The sequence below is a fragment of the Musca autumnalis genome, unplaced genomic scaffold, assembly GCF_047663935.1.
Source record: "Musca autumnalis isolate F117 unplaced genomic scaffold, ASM4766393v1 scaffold_2, whole genome shotgun sequence".
Taxonomy (NCBI): Eukaryota; Metazoa; Arthropoda; class Insecta; order Diptera; family Muscidae; genus Musca; species Musca autumnalis.
This window is the reverse complement of record NW_027411755.1, coordinates 179,035,050-179,051,627: the sequence shown is the minus strand read 5'-3', so window position 1 is coordinate 179,051,627 and position 16,578 is coordinate 179,035,050. Positions and strand designations below refer to the sequence as shown.

Sequence of the window (16,578 nt, the reverse complement as noted above, 5' to 3'; positions counted from 1 at the left end):
TCCCATTTTCCGATTTTTTTGTAATCGCGCTACAGGTCGCAATTTTGATCGGATGGTCACGAAATTTTGGGGGTTAATGGGGGTCCCACAGAGGAAGAAGCCTACTGATTTTAATGATGGTCGGATAATATTCAAGGGTCGGAATGGGCAAAAACTTATTTGGAGAAAAGGTCTACGTTTTATTTCAAAGCCAAAATCTCTGTTTCTTTAAGAGGTATATCAAAAGCAAAACCTGGCAAGGAAAGTAGAAAATATCACCTTTACAACGACGTAAAGTAGGTTGTCGTAGCTGCTCAAACAACAGAGATATCGCAATAGTCGGTAATGCACCCCATTTTCCGATTTGTTTGCAATCACGCTACAGGTAGCAATTTTAATCGGATCGTCACGAATTTTTTGGGAGTTGATGCGGGTCCCACATAGGAAGAAGCCTATTGATTTTGGTGATAGCCGGATAATATTTAGGGGTCGGAATGGGAAAAAACTCATTTGGAGACAAATTCAAAGTTTTATTCTTTGTGAATATATTGGCTTCTAGCAGGGGTATTCCAACGACAAAGCCTGTCAATGGAAGAAGAAAATATTACCTTTACATTGGTGTAAAGCAGTTGGCGAAGGTGGTCAAACAAGGGAGATACCACAATAGTCGGTAATGCATCCAATTCTTCCATTTTTTTGCAATCAAGCTACAGGTCGTAATTTTGATCGGATGGTCACGAAATTTTGGTTGCTTATGGGGGTCCCAGAGACAAAGAGGCATATTATTTTTGGTGGTAGTCGGTTTATATTTCCTAAAAGAAATGTTTACCAGTGAAAAGCTTATGCACAGGGGTAGTGGTGTAGGGTATCACATGGTCGGCCCGTCCCGACTATAGCCTTTGCTCACTTGTTTAAAGATTTTTTGGAGCCACCATAGACCAAATTAGGCGTGGATTTTTTTAAAGATTTTTTTCGAGCCACCCACCATAGACCAAATTAGGCGTGGATTTTTTTAAGATTTTTTGGAGCCGCCCACCATAGATCAAATTAGGCCTGGATTTTTTTTAACGATTTTTTGAGATACCCACCATAGACCAAAGTAGGCGTGGATTTGTTTAACATTTTTTTGGAGCTACCATAGACCAAATTAGGCGTGAATTTTTTTAAAGATTTTTTTTGGAGCCACCCGCCATAGACCAAATTAGGCGTGGATTTTTTAAAGATTTTTTGGAGCCACCATAGACCAAATTAGGCGTGGATTTTTTTAAAGATTTTTTTCGAGCCACCCACCATAGACCAAATTAGGCGTTGATTTTTTTAAAGATTTTTTTGAGCCACCCAACATAACCCAAATTGGGCGTGGATTTTTTTAAAGATTTTTTTGGAGCCACCCACCATAGACCAAATTAGGCGTGGATTTTTTTAAAGATTTTTTTGGAGCCACCCACCATAGACCAAATTAGGCGTTGATTTTTTTAAAGATTTTTGTGGAGCCACTATAGACCAAATTAGGCGTGGACTGTTTTAAAGATTTTTTTTTGGAGCCGCCCACCATAGACCAAATTAGGCGTGGATTTTTTTAAAGATTTTTTTTGGAGCCGCCCACCATAGACCAAATTAGGCGTGGATTTTTTTAAAGATTTTTTTTGGAGCCGCCCACCATAGACCAAATTAGGCGTGGATTTTTTTAAAGATTTTTTTCGAGCCACCCACCATAGACCAAATTAGGCGTGGATTTTTTTAAGATTTTTTGGAGCCGCCCACCATAGATCAAATTAGGCCTGGATTTTTTTTAACGATTTTTTGAGATACCCACCATAGACCAAAGTAGGCGTGGATTTGTTTAACATTTTTTTGGAGCTACCATAGACCAAATTAGGCGTGAATTTTTTTAAAGATTTTTTTTTGGAGCCACCCGCCATAGACCAAATTAGGCGTGGATTTTTTAAAGATTTTTTGGAGCCACCATAGACCAAATTAGGCGTGGATTTTTTTAAAGATTTTTTTCGAGCCACCCACCATAGACCAAATTAGGCGTTGATTTTTTTAAAGATTTTTTTGAGCCACCCAACATAACCCAAATTGGGCGTGGATTTTTTTAAAGATTTTTTTGGAGCCACCCACCATAGACCAAATTAGGCGTGGATTTTTTTAAAGATTTTTTTGGAGCCACCCACCATAGACCAAATTAGGCGTTGATTTTTTTAAAGATTTTTGTGGAGCCACTATAGACCAAATTAGGCGTGGACTGTTTTAAAGATTTTTTTTTGGAGCCGCCCACCATAGACCAAATTAGGCGTGGATTTTTTTAAAGATTTTTTTTGGAGCCGCCCACCATAGACCAAATTAGGCGTGGATTTTTTTAAAGATTTTTTTTGGAGCCGCCCACCATAGACCAAATTAGGCGTGGATTTTTTTAAAGATTTTTTTTGGAGCCGCCCACCATAGACCAAATTAGGCGTGGATTTTTTTAAAGATTTTTTTTGGAGCCGCCCACCATAGACCAAATTAGGCGTGGATTTTTTTAAAGATTTTTTTTGGAGCCGCCCACCATAGACCAAATTAGGCGTGGATTTTTTTTAAAGATTTTTTTGGAGCCGCCCACCATAGACCAAATTAGGCGTGGATTTTTTTAAAGATTTTTTTTGGAGCCGCCCACCATAGACCAAATTAGGCGTGGATTTTTTTAAAGATTTTTTTTGGAGCCGCCCACCATAGACCAAATTAGGCGTGGATTTTTTTTAAAGATTTTTTTGGAGCCGCCCACCATAGACCAAATTAGGCGTGGATTTTTTTAAAGATTTTTTTTGGAGCCGCCCACCATAGACCAAATTAGGCGTGGATTTTTTTAAAGATTTTTTTTGGAGCCGCCCACCATAGACCAAATTAGGCGTGGATTTTTTTAAAGATTTTTTTTGGAGCCGCCCACCATAGACCAAATTAGGCGTGGATTTTTTTAAAGATTTTTTTGGAGCCGCCCACCATACACCAAATTAGGCGTGGATTTTTTTAAAGATTTTTTTGGAGCCGCCCACCATAGACCAAATTAGGCGTGGATTTTTTTAAAGATTTTTTTTGGAGCCGCCCACCATTGACCAAATTAGGCGTGGATTTTTTTAAAGATTTTTTTTGGAGCCGCCCACCATAGACCAAATTAGGCGTGGATTTTTTTAAAGATTTTTTTTGGAGCCGCCCACCATAGACCAAATTAGGCGTGGATTTTTTTAAAGATTTTTTTTGGAGCCGCCCACCATAGACCAAATTAGGCGTGGATTTTTTTAAAGATTTTTTTTGGAGCCGCCCACCATAGACCAAATTAGGCGTGGATTTTTTTAAAGATTTTTTTTGGAGCCGCCCACCATAGACCAAATTAGGCGTGGATTTTTTTAAAGATTTTTTTTGGAGCCGCCCACCATAGACCAAATTAGGCGTGGATTTTTTTAAAGATTTTTTTTGGAGCCGCCCACCATAGACCAAATTAGGCGTGGATTTTTTTAAAGATTTTTTTTGGAGCCGCCCACCATAGACCAAATTAGGCGTGGATTTTTTTAAAGATTTTTTTTGGAGCCGCCCACCATAGACCAAATTAGGCGTGGATTTTTTTAAAGATTTTTTTTGGAGCCGCCCACCATAGACCAAATTAGGCGTGCATTTTTTTAAAGATTTTTTTCGAGCCACCCACCATAGACAAAATTAGGCGTGGATTTTTTTAAGATTTTTTGGAGCCACCCACCATAGACCAAATTAGGCGTGGATTTTTTTAAGATTTTTTGGAGCCACCCACCATAGACAAATTAGGCGTGGATTTTTTTTAAAGTTTTTTTTTGAGCCACCCACCATAGATCAAATTGGGCGTGTATTTTTTTAACGATTTTTTGAGCCACCCACCATAGACCAAATTAGGGCTGGATTTTTTTAAGATTTTTTGGAGCCACCCACCATAGACCAAATTAGGGCTGGATTTTTTTAAGATTTTTTGGAGCCACCCACCATAGACCAAATTAGGCGTGGATTTTTTAAATATTTTTTTGGAGCCACCCACCCACCAAGACCAGATTAGTCGTGGATTTTTTTAAAGATTTTTTTCGAGCCACCCACCATGGACCAAATTAGGCGTGGATTTTTTTAAAGATTTTTGTTGGAGCCACCCACCATAGACCAAATTAGGCGTGGATTTTTTTAAGATTTTTTGGAGCCACCCACCATAGACCAAATTAGGCGTGGATTTTTTTAAGATTTTTTGGAGCCACCCACCATAGACAAATTAGGCGTGGATTTTTTTTAAAGTTTTTTTTTGAGCCACCCACCATAGATCAAATTGGGCGTGTATTTTTTTAACGATTTTTTGAGCCACCCACCATAGACCAAATTAGGGCTGGATTTTTTTAAGATTTTTTGGAGCCACCCACCATAGACCAAATTAGGGCTGGATTTTTTTAAGATTTTTTGGAGCCACCCACCATAGACCAAATTAGGCGTGGATTTTTTTAAAGATTTTTTTTGGAGCCACCCACCATATACCAAATTAGGCGTGGATTTTTTAAATATTTTTTTGGAGCCACCCACCCACCAAGACCAGATTAGTCGTGGATTTTTTTAAAGATTTTTTTTCGAGCCACCCACCATAGACCAAATTAGGCGTGGATTTTTTTAAAGATTTTTGTTGGAGCCACCCACCATAGACCAAATTAGGCGTGGATTTTTTTAAAGATTTTTTTTGAGCTACCATAGACCAAATTAGGCCTGGATTTTTTTAAAGATTTTTTGGAGCCACCCACCATAGACCAAATTAGGCGTGGATTTTTTTAAAGATTTTTTTGGAGCCACTCACCATAGACCAAATTAGGCGTGGATTTTTTTAAAGATTTTTTGGAGCCACCCACCATAGACCAAATTAGGCGTGGATTTTTTTAAAGATTTTTTTGGAGCCACCCACCATAGACCAAATTAGGCGTGGATTTTTTTAAAGATTTTTTTGGAGTCACCCACCATAGACCAAATTAGGCGTGGATTTTTTTAAAGATTTTTTTGGAGTCACCCACCATAGACCAAATTAGGCGTGGATTTTTTTAAAGATTTTTTTGGAGTCACCCACCATAGACCAAATTAGGCGTGGATTTTTTTAAAGATTTTTTTGGAGTCACCCACCATAGACCAAATTAGGCGTGGATTTTTTTAAAGATTTTTTTGGAGCCACCCACCATAGACCAAATTAGGCGTGGATTTTTTTAAAGATTTTTTTGGAGCCACCCACCATAGACCAAATTAGGCGTGGATTTTTTTAAAAAAAAATTTCGAGCCACCCACCATAGACCAAATTAGGCGTGGATTTTTTTAAAGATTTTTTTGGAGCCACCCACCATAGACCAAATTAGGCGTGGATTTTTTTAAAGATTTTTTTGGAGCCACCCACCATAGACCAAATTAGGCGTGGATTTTTTTAAAGATTTTTTTGGAGCCACCCACCATAGACCAAATTAGGCGTGGATTTTTTTAAAAAAAAATTTCGAGCCACCCACCATAGACCAAATTAGGCGTGGATTTTTTTAAAAAAAATTTTCGAGCCACCCACCATAGACCAAATTAGGCGTGGATTTTGTTAAAAAAAAATTTCGAGCCACCCACCATAGACCAAATTAGGCGTGGATTTTTTTAAAAAAAAATTTCGAGCCACCCACCATAGACCAAATTAGGCGTGGATTTTTTTAAAAAAAAAATTCGAGCCACCCACCATAGACCAAATTAGGCGTGGGTTTTTTAAAGATTTTTTTGGAGCTACCATAGACCAAATTAGGCGTGGATTTTTTAACGATTTTTTTTTTTTTTTGGAGCCACCCACCATAGACCAAAGTAGGCGTGGATTTTTTAACGATTTTTTGGAGCTGGCATAGACCAAATTAGGCGTGGATTTTTTTTAAAGATTTTTTTGGAGCCACCATAGGCCTTATTAGGCGCGGATTTTTTTAAAGATTTTTTGGAGCCACCATAGGCCATATCAGGCGCGGATTTTTGTAAAGATTTTTTTGGAGCCACCATAGGCCATATTAGGCGCGGATTTTTTTAAAGATTTTTTTTTTTTGGAGCCACCATAGGCCATATTATGCGCGGATTTTTTTTAAAGATTTTTTTTGGAGCCACCATATCCCATATTAGGCGCAGATTTTTTAAAGATTTTTTTTTGGAGCCACCCACCATAGACCAAATTAGGCGTGGATTTTTTAACGATTTTTTTTGGAGCCACCCACCATAGACCAAAGTAGGCGTGGATTTTTTTAAAGATTTTTTTGAGCTGGCATAGACCAAATTAGGCGTGGATTTTTTTTAAAGATTTTTTTGGAGCCACCATAGGCTTTATTAGGCGCGGATTTTTTTAAAGATTTTTTGGAGCCACCATAGGTCATATCAGGCGCGGATTTTTGTAAAGATTCTTTTGGAGCCACCATAGGCCATATTAGGCGCGGATTTTTTTAAAGATTTTTTTTTGGAGCCACCATAGGCCATATTATGCGCGGATTTTTTTTAAAGATTTTTTTGGAGCCACCATAGGCCATATTAGGCGCGGATTTTTTAAAGATTTTTTTTGGAGCCACCATAGGCCATATTAAGCGCGGATTTTTTTAAAGATTTTTTTGGAGCCACTATAGGCCATATTAGGAGCGGATTTTTTAAAGATTTTTTGGAGCCACCAAAGACCAAATTAGGCGCTGATTTTTTTTATATTTTTTGGAGCCACCATAAAACAAATTAGGCGTGAATTTTTTTAAAGATTTTTTGGAGCCACAAAAGACCAAATTATGCGCAGAATTTTTAAAGATTTTTTGTAGCCACCAAAGACCAAATTAGGCGTGGATTTTTTAAAAATTTCTTTGGAGCTATTTTCTCAAGCACATAAACAATTCATCACGGACAGTCTATTTACGGTGTCGTGTCTGATTTAGAGTTTTGGGGCCAATTTGTCAATAAAGTTTTAACCACGACTGCAAGGCCTATCGCTTTTCGAGCAGAAACCTGAGCAAAGGACCGTCCTGGATATAAATACGCTTCGTGAGAAAATAAATTCTCTAAAAATAATAATTAAAAATAATTCTCTATAAAATGTGATTCTTTCGAGTCCTCATACATATCTTTATAATTTATCAGCAATCACCTCTTCAACAAAACCTCAAATCAACCTCCGGATAACATCAACAAATTATTATTTCCAAATAAATGTTGAAAAGATTTTGGTGTAATGATGATGTTTTATTTTCTTCATTTCTTTCATTGCTTTTCATTACAAATAATGAAATTTAGTAATCATCATCCAAAGTTGTAATAATTCTTATTTCATTTGTTCCATTAATTTTTCTTTTTAATTTAATTTTTTTATATTTTTTTTCTAAAAAACTATAAATCTCTTGATCGTGCTTAGCATTTGTAATGGCAGATTATATGTTTCGAATGATGATGGTGTCACTGAGTTTTCTTCGTCTTTGGGATTTTCCCATTCTCTGAGATTTCAGTGAATATTTTTTTTAATATTCATTCAAAGAAAAGACGGCCGTTTAAGTTTTTATGACTATCTCGGACAAGATAGCAGATAATAAAAAAAAAAAAAAAACAAAAACATGTAGAAAGAAAAGAATATTGGAGATTCAAACATGTCAAAGCAATCTACTAAAAGGCCGTTCGTTGGTCGGCAAATGTTTTGAGTCTGACACTTAATAATAATTTATTAGCATTGTGTTATGTTATGGTTGGTTTATGATATTAGCTTGTAAAGATGTGAGGGGGACAAGGTAAGAGTTGGGGTATTTTATGTCAAATCAAAATAAATAACATTATTAACACAATACTTAACTACATGTCCAGGCTAGTGAACCAAAGCAGGTTTATTCGAATCTTTGGTTCCCAGCAAAAAAAATCATTACCAAATAATGAATTTTTACAGGTATTTTTGGTAGTCGTAACTACTTACTACTTAACCCATGATTTTAACAAGGGCATGTTGCTCTGAATAACTAACTATTCTATGGCCACTCGAATTTGAAAATTAGCTCAAAAATCTAAAAATAGATAGATTTAAAAAAAATATTGTTCAAGGACTTTCAGCAAACATGGTTTAAAAAAAATATTTTTCCAGAACTATGAACAAATGTTGATTTTTTTAATATATTTTTTTCTGGACTATGACTAAATATGTAAAAAAAAAATTTCAAGGACTACCAACAAAAGCGGATTTTTCAAGGATTATCAGCAAACCTGGTTTTTAAAAAATATTTTTCAAGGATTATCAACAAACGTGGATTTTTTAAAAAATATTTTCAAGGATTATCGGCAAACGTGGATTTTTAAAAAATAATTTTCAACGATTATCAACAAACGTGGATTTTTTAAAAAAAATATTTTTCACGGATTGTCAAAAAACGTGCAGTTTTTTAAAAATATTTTTCAAGGAATAACAACAAACGTGGATTTTTTAAAAAAGTATTTTCAAGGATTATCAGCAAACGTGGATTTATTAAAAAATATTTTTCTAGGATTATCAACAAAACGTGGATTTTTTAAACAATATTTTTCTAGGATTATCAACAAACGTGGATTTTTTAAAAATATTTTTCAAGGATTATCAGCAAATGTGGATTTTTAAAAATATTTTTCAAGGATTATCAGCAAACGTGGATTTTTTAAACATATTTTTTATGGACAACAAACGGGGATATTTAAAAAAGGAAATTCTCAAGGATTATAAACGAACGTGGATTTTTTAAAAATATTTTTCAAGGATTATCAGCAAATGTGGATTTTTAAAAATATTTTTCAAGGATTATCAGCAAACGTGGATTTTTTAAACATATTTTTTATGGACAACAAACGGGGATATTTAAAAAAGGAAATTCTCAAGGATTATAAACGAACGTGGATTTTTTAAAAAATATTTTTCAAGGAATAGCAACTATCGTGGATTTTTTAAAAAATATTTTTCAAGGAATAACAACAAACGTGGATTTTTTAAAAAAAATATTTTTCAAGGATTATCAACAAACGTGGAATTTTAAAAAATAATTTTGAAGGATTATCAACAAACGTGAAATTTTAAAAAATATTTTTCAAGGAATAACAACAAACTGGATTTTTTTAAAAAATATTTTCGAGGATTATCAACAAACGTGGTTTTTTTAAAAAATATTTTCGAGGATTATCAACAAACGTGGTTTTTTTAAAAAATATTTTTGAAGGATTATCAACAAACGTGGATTTTTTAAAAAAATATTTTTCAAGGATTATCAACAAACGTGGATTTTTTAAAAAAATATTTTTTAAGGATTATCAACAAACGTGGATTTTTTAAAAAATATTTTTCAATGATTATCAGCAAACGTGGATTTTTAAAAAATATTTTTCAAGGATTATCAGCAAACATGGATTTTCTACAAAATACTTTTCAAGGATTTATAAAAAATATTTTTCAAGGACTATCAACAAACGTGGATTTTTAAAAAAAAAAATTTTCAATGATTATCAACAAACGTGGATTTAAAAAAAAATATTTTTCAAGGACTATCAACAAACGTGGATTTTTAAAAAAAAAATTTTTCAATGATTATCAACAAACGTGGATTTAAAAAAAAAATATTTTTCAAGGATTAATAACAAACGTGGATTTTTTAAAAAATATTTTTCAAGGATTATCAACAAACGTGGATTTTTTAAAAATATTTTTCAAGGATTATCAACAAAAATGGATTTTTATTAAAAATATTTTTCAAGCATTATAAACAAACGCGGATTTTCTAAAAAAATATTTTTCCAAGATTATCAACAAACGTGGATTTTTTAAAAAATACTTTTCAATGATTATCAGCAAACGTGGATTTTTAAAAAATATTTTTCAAGGATTATCAACAAACGTGGATTTTTTAAAAAATACTTTCAAGGATTATCAACAACCGTGGATTTAAAAAAAATATATTTTTCAAGGATTATCAACAAACGCGAATTTAAAAAAAAAAAATATATTTTTCAATGAATATCAATCAAAAAACGTTGATTTTTTAAAACATATTTTTCAAGGATTATCAACAAACGTTGATTTAAAAAAAAAACATTTCTTAAGGATTTTCAACAAGCGTGGATTTTTTAAACAATATTTTTCAACGACTATCAACAAACGTGAATTTTTTAAAAAATATTTTTCAAGGATTATCGACAATCGCGTATGACTTTCTACCGAAGACAAGGTCTTCTTTCAATAGAAGATAAGGTCTTCTTTCTATAGAAGGCAAGGTCTTTTTATAAAAGACAAGGTCTTTCTATACAAGACAAGGTCTTTCTATAGAAGATGAGGTCTTCCTACAGAAGATGAGGTCTTCCTGCAGAAGATGAGGTCTTCCTATAGAAGATGAGGTCTTCCTACAGAAGATGAGGTCTTCCTATAGAAGATGAGGTCTTCCTATAGAAGATGAGGTCTTCCTACAGAAGATGAGGTCTTCCTGCAGAAGATGAGGTCTTCCTATAGAAGATGAGGTCTTCCTATAGAAGATGAGGTCTTCCTATAGAAAACGAAAGGTCTTCTTATAGAAGACGAAAGGTCTTCCTATAGAAACGAAAGGTTTTTCTACACAAGGTCCTTCTATAGAAGACAAACGATCTACAAGGTCTTCCTATAGAAGAAAATGTCTTTCTAAAGAAAACAGTTCTTCCAATAGAAGACAAGCTCTTCCTATAGAAGACAAAGTCTCCCTATAGAAGACAAGGTCTTCCCATAGAAGACAAGGTCTTCCCATAGAAGGCAAGGTCTTCCTACCGAATACTGGGTCTTCCTATAGAAAACAAGGTCTTCCTATAGAAGACAATGTCCTCCTACAGAAGACGAACGATCTTCCTATAGAAGACAGGGTCCTCCTATAGAATACAAGGTCTTCCTAGACCAAAAGTTCTTCCAATAGAAGACAAGCTCTTCCTATAGAAGACGAGGTCTTCCCATAGAAGACGAGGTCTTACTATAGCAGACGAGTTCTTCCTATAGAAGACAGACGTCTTCTCATAGAAAACGAAAGGTCGTCCTATAGAAGACAAGGTCCTCCTATAGAAGACGAACGATCTACCTATAGAAGACAAGGTCTTCCTATAGAATACAAGGTCTTCATATAGAAGACAATGTCTTTCCAAAGTTCTTCCAATAGAAGACAACCTCTTCCTATAGAATACAGCCTCTTCCTATAGAAGACAACCTCTTCCTATAGAAGACAAGGTTTTCTTATAGAAGACGAGGTCTTCCTATAGAAGACAAAATATTCCTATAGAAGAAAACCTCTTCCTATAGAAGAGATGACCTTCCTATAGAAGAATACAAGGTCTTCATATAGAAGACAATGTCTTTCCAAAGAAGACAAGTTTTTCCAATAGAAGACAACCTCTTCCTATAGAAGACAAGCTCTTCCTATAGAAGACAAGGTTTTCTTATAGAAGACGAGGTCTTCCTATAGAAAGATGGTCTTCCTATAGAAGACAAAATCTTCCTATAGAAGAAAAACTCTTCCTATAGAGGACAAGGTCTTCCTATAGAAGAAAAGCACCTCCTATAGAGGACAAGGTCTTCCTAAAGAAAACGAAGTCTTCCTATAGAAGACGAAGTCTTCCTTTGGACGACGAAGTCTTCCTTTAGAAGACGAAGTCTTCTTTTAGAAGACAAAGTCTTCCTTTAGAAGACAAAGTCTTCCTTTAGAATACGAAAGGTATTCCTATAGGAGACGAAAAATCTTCCTATAGAAGATATGGTCTTCCTACAGAAGACATGGTCTTTCATTAGAATACATGGTCTTTCTATAGAAGACAATGTCTACCTATATAAGACAAGGTCTTCCTATAAAAGACATGTTCTTCCTGTTGAAGGTCATCCTATAAAAGACCAGAACGCCTTCATATAGAAGGGCCGAAGTTCTTACTATAGACTATGACTAAATATGTAAAAAAACATTTTTCAAGGACTACCAACAAAAGTGGATTTAAAAAAGTAAGAGCTTTCAACAGACGTAGATTTTTTAAAAAATATTTTTCAAGGATTATCAACAAACGTGGATTTTTTAAAAAATATTTTTCAAGGATTATCAACAAACGTGGATTTTTTAAAAAATATTTCTCAAGGATTATAAACAAACGTGAATCTTTTAAAAAATATTTTCCAAGGATTATCAACAAACGTGGATTTTTTAAAAAATATTTTTCAAGGGTTATCAGCAAACGCGAATTTTTTAAAAAATATTTTTTAGAGGATTATCAAGAAACGTGGATTTTTTTAAAAAATATTTTTTAAAGGATTATCAACAAACGTGGATTTTTTTAAATAATATTTTTCAAGAATTATCAACAAACGTGAATTTTTTTAAAAAATATTTTTCAAGAATTATCAACAAACGAGGATTTAAAATAAAAAGAAAAAAACATTTTTCTAGGACTATCAACAAACGTGGAATTTTTTTAAATATTTTTCAAGGAAGGATTTTTTATAAAATATTTTTCAAGGCTTATCAACAAACGTGGATTTAAAAAAATATTTTTCAAGGAAGGATTTTTTATAAAATATTTTTCAAGGCTTATCAACAAACGTGGATTTAAAAAAATATTTTTCATTCATTGATTTTTTAAACAAACATTTTTCAATGATTATCAACAAACGTGGATTTTTTAAAAAATATTTTTCAAGGGTTATTAACAAACGTGGATTTTTTTAAAAACTGTTTTTAAAGGCTTATCAATGTGGATTTTTTTTAAAAAATATTTTTCAATATTCTAAAGAAGAGGTATTCCTATAGAAGATGAGGTCTTCCTATAGAAGAAGAGGACTTTCTATAGAAGACAAGGTCTTTTTTCATAGAAGACAAGGTCTTCTTTCAATAGAAGACAAGGTCTTCCCATAGAAGGCGAAAGGTCTTCATATAGAATACGGGGTCTACCTATAGAAGAGATGGTCTTCCTATAGAAGACAAAATCTTCCTATAGAAGAAAAGTTCTTTTTATAGAAGAAAAGCCCTTTTTATAGAAGAAAAGCGATTCCTATAGACGATGTCTTCTTTTAGAAGACGAAGTATTCCTTTAGATGACGACGTTTTCCTTTAGAAGGCGAAGTCTTCCAATATAAGACAAAGTCTTCCTATGGAAGACATAGTCTTGCTATAGAAGACGACGTCTTCCTATAGAATACGATGTCTTCTTATAGAAAACAAAGCCTTTTTTTAAAGATGAAATCTTCCTTCAGAACACCAAGTCTTCCTATAGAAGACAAGGTCCTCCTATAGAAGACGAAATGTCTTCCTATAGAAGACGAAAGGTCTTCCTATAGAAAACAAGGTCTTCCTATAGAAGACAATGCCCTCCTATAGAAGACGAACGATCTTCCTATAGAAGACAAGGTCTTCCTATAGAATACAAGGTCTTCCTAGACCAAAAGTTCTTCCAATAGAAGACAAGCTCTTCCTATAGAAGACGAGGTCTTCCCATAGGAGACGAGATCTTACTATATCAGACGAGGTCTTGCTATAGAAGACGTCTTCTCATAGAAAACGAAAGGTCTTCCTATAGAAGACAAGGTCCTCCTATAGAAGACGAACGATATACCTATAGAAGACAAGGTCTTCCTATAGAATCCAGGGTCTTCATATAGAAGACAATGTCTTTCCAAAGAAGACAAGTTCTTCCAATAGAAGACAACCTCTTACTATAGAAGTCAAGGTTTTCTTATAGAAGACGAGGTCTTCCTATAGAAGAAAAACTCTTCCTATAGAAGAGATGACGTTCCTATAGAAGACGAACGATCTACCTATAGAAGACAAGGTCTTCCTATAGAATACAAAGTCTTCATACAGAAGACAACGTCTTTCCAAAGAAGACAAGTTCTTCGAATAGAAGACACCCTCTTCCTATAGAAGACAACCTCTTCCTATAGAAGACAAGGTTTTCTTATAGAAGACGAGGTCTTCCTATAGAAGACAAAATCTTTCTATAGAAGAAAAACTCTTCCTATAGAGGACAAGGTCTTCCTATAGAAGAAAAGCTCCTCCTATAGAGGACAAGGTCTTCCTAAAGAAAACGAAGTCTTCCTATAGAATACGATGTCTTCTTTTAGAAGACGAAGTCTTCCTTTGGACTACGAAGTCTTCCTTTAGAAGACGAAGTCTTCTTTTAGAAGACGAAGTCTTCTTTTAGAAGACGAAGTCTTCCTTCAGAGGACGACGTCTTCCTACAGAAGACAAGGTCTTCCTGTAGAATACGAAAGGTATTCCTATAGGAGACGAAAGGCATTCCTATAGGAGACGAAAAGTCTTCCTATAGAAGACGAAAGGTCTTCCTATAGAAGACATGGTCTTCCATTAGAATACATGGTCTTTCTATAGAAGACAAAGTCTACCTATATAAGACAAGGCCTTCCTATAAAAGACATGTTCTTCCAGAAGGCCTTCATATAGATGGGCCGAAGTTCTTACTAAGGAAAAAGAATGTTTTCCTATAGAAGACCAGAAGGTCTTCTCATAGAAAACCAGAAGGTCTTCCTATAGAAGACCAGAAGGACTTCCTATAGAAGACCAGAAGGTCTTCCCATAGAAGACCAGAAGGTCTTCCCATAGAAGACCAGAAGATCTTCCTATAGAAGACCAGAAGGACTTCCTATAGAAGACCAGCAGGTCTTCCTATAGAAGCCCAGAAGGTCTTCCTATAGAAGACAAGAAGGTCTTCCTATAGAAGACAAGAAGGTCTTCCTATAGAAGACAAGAAGGTCTTCCTATAGAAGACAAGAAGGTCTTCCTATAGAAGACAAGAAGGTCTTCCTATAGAAGACAAGAAGGTCTTCCTATAGAAGACAAGAAGGTCTTCCTACAGAAGACCAGAATGTCTTCCTATAGAAGACCAGAATGTCTTCCTATAGAAGACGATAATGTCTTCCCACAGAAGGAGGTCAGAAGGCCTTTTATTTTATTTTCTTAATTTTTACGTTCAACAGAAAATAATAAAATTCTGTAAATAATTTCCTCAAACTTTTCCAAAATCTCCTGCACCCCAGTAACATGTTGGGATAAATTGAAATAAATTACCAACAAATATAATAAGGGCAATTAGCAGCCTTTAAGTAGCTCTCAACTCCAAAGGGAACATCATCATCATCACCTATACCAACCCGACAACAGTTTCACTTTGTTCACAAACAAATCCAGAACCTAATTTCCATACAAAGGCAGAGAGAAGACAGAAGAAACAAATTCAATTCAATAAAAACTAAAACTAAATGAGAGATAACAACAATGTATTATTTTTAAATTGACCCCATGCTGGGTAAAATGTTCACTTGCCGCTTTACCACTTCTGTAGAGTCAAGCTGAGTTGGGCGGACGGGTGTCTGATGTGGGGAAACTGCGGAAAAAATGCCTACAAAAGTACAAGCACTTGGCCACACTTTTAATAAATACTCAAAGTAAAATAAATATGAATATTAAACGCAAAAGAAAAAACAATGACAATTATATAGCATGCTATAAAAAATAGCCCTCTTGTAAACAATTTTGTAGCATGCTATAAGAAAGTTGAAAAACCAACACACCCGTAATTTAAGAATTTGGTTCGTGCGTGTGTTCGTCATTTGGTTTACGAAAGAGTAAAGCAAAACAAAGAAAGAAAAATAAAATAATAACGCGCTTATAAAGAGAGAAATTAAGAGAAAAGTAAAAAAATTACATTTCTCTTAATTTTTATATGCCTCTTCATTTCTTTATCTTTGTTTTTATTTTTGCATGTGAGGGTCACTCAACATATCTGCTAGCCAGACCGTCAGCCAGCCAATGGTTCGCTTAGTTAAACAGGCAAAGCATCAACTGAATCTATAAATAGCCATGTGAATATCAGTTGTGGTTGCATTGCAACGAACATGTGCCCGGGTAGCTCAGTCGGTAGAGCATTGGACTTTTAATCCAAGGGTCCAGGGTTCAAGTCCCTGCTCGGGCGGCGCAACTTTTTTGTTTATTATTTTTTTAATTATTATTAAAATATATTTTATTTTATTAAACTATTAAATACAAAATGACAAAATTACTAATCCAAAGAAGAATAAAAAATCAATCGACTTCGATTGCGGCCATAATATATTCTGGTTGTAGGTACATTTTGATAAAAAAAAAAAAAAACTACAAGAACAAATTGAATTGCAGGAAATTTTGCATCTCCTTAAAAAAGTATTCAAAGCTGTACTGCGGATATTTTTTAATTGGAGGTTTCAAAGGATCAATTTGAAGTTCACACTAGTAATTTCGGAAAATTTTCACAGTCAAATTATCACAGTAATGCTGTTATAAATAAATATTTTTGAAGATTCAGGAAAATGCCTAAATATTTTAAGAAAGGTAACCACATCTGGCTCAATTTGCCCAGCGAGTAATATTTTTACGGAGTCGGGACATTTTTTTCAAAAATATTCAGGAATTATTTAAAAAAAAACTACGAAATGTAACAGATACAGAAGCAGGGTCAAGTTCAGGGAAGAACGTTTTTTTCAGAAGATGATACTGTATGTATCCCAGCAAAGCTTAACTAAAAAGCGATCCTCTGGAAGAATATGAAATGAAGTCTCCGAAC

General features: G+C 34.2%; 1 protein-coding gene and 1 non-coding gene across 2 annotated transcripts in view; one reads left to right on the top strand and one right to left on the bottom strand.

Moving 5' to 3' along the window:
- LOC141394954 (tyrosine-protein kinase Btk-like) overlaps positions 1–16,578 on the bottom strand; it is a 209,544-nt gene that overhangs the window by 74,616 nt on the left and 118,350 nt on the right. The gene's annotated exons all lie outside the window — the stretch shown is intronic.
- On the top strand, positions 15,879–15,951 carry TRNAK-UUU (transfer RNA lysine (anticodon UUU)). Its single transcript has one exon. It is a non-coding gene; the product is annotated as a tRNA-Lys (tRNA).